General features: G+C 40.6%; 1 pseudogene; it reads right to left on the bottom strand.

Annotated features, from left to right (window-relative positions):
• Positions 1-2,492: 2,492 nt before the first annotated feature.
• Positions 2,493-2,620, bottom strand: LOC114630857 (annotated as a pseudogene).
• Positions 2,621-3,442: the final 822 nt, after the last annotated feature.

Here is a 3,442-nt window from a genome sequence, read left to right as displayed (position 1 = left end):
TTTGTTTTTGTCCTTATAGTCTCACTAGAATCTTGCTGGGGGCAGTTTTCCCCCTGCCTTCTGAATAAAACTTACCTCCATAATCTATCAGTTAACTCTTTACTTTTAATTGACAAATATGAATTTATGATATGCAATGTGATATTGAAATACATATACATTATTGGATGACTAAATTAACTTGAGTAATATACTTGTTTCACAAGCTTATGGTTTGTTATAAGAACATTTGAAATTCTCCTAGCATTTCTCTTCTCTCTCTCTTCCCCCCTACCCTCTCTCTCTGTTTTGGGTTGTTATTTTTAAATCAGTGTACCTTTTGTAGCACTGGCTGTCCTGCAACTCACCAAGTAAACCAGGCTGGCCTAGAACTCACAGGCATCCGACTGCCTCTGCCTCCCAATTACTAGAATCAAAGATGTGCACCACCATGCCAGCCTGCAGTTTTCAATAATGTGCTACTTTGTTATTAACCATAATCACCATACTACATAATAGACCCTCTTGTCTAACAGGGGCATCATATCCCTTCACTAATATCACCCATTTTCAACATATTCCTAGTAATCACCACGTAGTCTTTGTCCAGTGCCTCTGCTCCTATGAATTCAGTTTCTTGAATTCCACATTTATGTGAGAATATAGGGATTTTTTGTACTTGATTTATTATTTTAAAATCACTATTAGTAAAGATGTTTTAATGATTTTTTTTTTAAAAATAATCTCTCTAATTAAACACAATCTTAGTTTAGAAATTAGAGTGTCTGGTCATGTTTTTTGTTTTTCTGAGCTACTTCCCACCCTGGCCCAGGTCTCCTGAGTTATGCATAGAATCATTCCTGTTGAAGTCTAGCCTTCCTGGCTGACTCTTTTCAGTTCAATATCAGTAAGCGAGGCAAGCACTCCACCCCTAACCCTTGTCCTACCTTGGGCACACAGCAAGCATAGGTGTTTACTTCACCATTGGGAAGCAGTACAACACATCTGGTTACTAGTCTCAGTAGCAACATTCTTTGTAAATTCAGGGCAATATGGCTCAAGCTCTCTCAGAAGGCTGTCTAAATAATTCCTCTGCCTAGGTTCTTTTGGTGGACTAAGGAACTTTCCTCAAAATGACTCCTCATAGAGGGTGGGAAGTTCAGAGGGCTCACCTAGAGGTATGAGGCTCTCAATTCCATTTCCATCACTAAAATCAATAAATGACTTGGCACCTGAAGATGGAGCTTGGTGATAAACCGCTTACCTGGCATTTTCAAGGCACTAGGTTCAATCCCCTGTACTGCAATAGTTAATATTTTTAAACCAACTGCTTTATAAACGACAGTAGTAAGCAAACTACAGATTATGGAACAAACCAAGTTTTTTTTTTAAGTACTGTTTTATTTATCCCAGTGTCAGGAATGGATACCTCCTTTTGAGTTGTTTGTCAGGGGGAATCAAAGAGACAGCCAAAACAATACAAGCTATTGCCATTACACTCAGCTGTCTCCCAGACATGAAAGTAAGATGTTATTGCTGAAGAAAGCACACACATTGCTCACAGAACTTGAGTAAATCGAACTGTTACTAACCTGGAAGCCTCCTCTCTGACAGCTAGCTCTCAACACATCAGAAGGCACTTTGCAAGCTTCCAAGCAAGAAATGAAATTAATAGTCCTACCCTGCTATAAAGCTTGAGAATCACAGTGACAATGAGAGTAGTGCTATGTCACCAGTCATGTAATAGTGCCATAATTATATCTTGGGGGCAGCCAATGACTGTCCAATTTAGCCTAAAAGTCAATTGGAGAGAACTCGTGTATAAATCTACCAAAGAACCTAGGGCTGGAGAGGTCATAGGCCCCAGAGAAGACCCTATCACTACCATATTTTCAAAGGAATATATTTTCCAGTTATTTTGTAAACACTCATCTTTATATCCACAGATAAGTGCAGCTCTTGCATCTCATCAAAGAACTTTCTTTTTTTGCAGCAGATGGAGATTTTTAGAGTTCCACACCAGTCAAAACTCAGAGAGTGACCATGGTGTGGCCAGTCTCAAATTGGAAATATGTCACACAGCCCTTGTACTTAGAGAGCATTGTGGGAGAGAGGCCAGGAAGACTCTTAGGAACCTAAGAACTGGTACAACTGTGTGATCATTTCCTGTGGACAGGACAGAGGTGTTGCTCTCATAAAGTCTGAACAATATGCTTGCCTGCACAAGACCTGTAAGTACCACACCAACCAACATGCCAATCTGGATGGAGAATATTTTCACAAAGCCCCACCTCTGATTGAAGAGCTACAGGGAATCAATGACTGTTTGCAAAGGAAGACTGTGGGTGTTTTTTTCTTCTTGGGGTTGTTGTTTTGTTCTATTTTGCTTTGTTTCTGCCTTTCAGGGATGAGAGTCCCATGCTAAGCTAAGTGATAAGCCTTAAACACATGCAGATAAGGTCAACACTAATTGGTGTGTGTGTGTGTGGTGTATATTCTATTTTCCAATTCAACCTAAATTAGGAAGGTAAAACTATCTCCTTGAAAAGCACTGACTGGGTCACTGTGAAAAATTTTCAATTAGCAATAAGTGTGCCTCAGATAAACTTCATTGGCTACGATACTATCACTGCACAAAGCTAGACTGGGTCACTGTGAAACAGCAGAATTAACTCAGTAATCAAAGCAAAATGTTTAATAATGCACCCCCTAAAAAGTTTCCCTCTTGCTCTGGTCCCGCTCTCTCCTGACCCCTGCTCACTCTGTATCCCCCCTCCTCCAGCTCACTCTGGCCCTGCTAGCTCTGGGTCAAAGTACACTGTAGCTGTCTTCGGACACCCATATGAGGACATCAGATCTCATTACCAGTGGTTGTGAGCCATCATGTGGTTGCTGGGATTTGAACTCATGACCTCCTGAAGAGCAGTTGGTACTCTTAACTGCTGAGCCATCTGACCAGCACTCTTCTTGAATTTTTAAAACTTTGATATGTATGTACACCATCACCATAATATAATCAGCTTTCAAATTCTATTGTATCATTTACAGCCCAAGAGTCCTTTATCAGCTCCAAAACTATTTCAAGTAATTCAGAAGTGCATGCCCTTTAATTTTATGCAGAAATCCTCTTCTTAGGAAAAAAAAAAAAACACTCTCCTCCTGCTGCCACAAAAAAAATGGCTTAGGGATACATTACAATGATTGACAAAACATTTACCAGAAACAGATACGCTCAAAGCAGTCATTTGAGAAGCATTTCCCAAAGTAATGATTAGCACAAGTTCAGTTATGAGTAAATGAAACCTGAGGCATATCAGCAGATGACACTGCCACTAAGTTTTTGAAGGGACAAGAAAAAAAGAGAGACAGAGACAGACAGTCAGACAGGCAGGCAGAGGCAGAGGCAGAGGCAGAGGCAGAGGCAGAGGCAGAGGCAGAGGCAGAGGCAGAGGCAGAGGCAGAG

The sequence above is a fragment of the Grammomys surdaster genome, unplaced genomic scaffold (assembly GCF_004785775.1).
Source record: "Grammomys surdaster isolate TR1022 unplaced genomic scaffold, NIH_TR_1.0 345, whole genome shotgun sequence".
Taxonomy (NCBI): domain Eukaryota; kingdom Metazoa; phylum Chordata; class Mammalia; order Rodentia; family Muridae; genus Grammomys; species Grammomys surdaster.
This window is presented reverse-complemented; position numbering and strand designations above follow the sequence as displayed.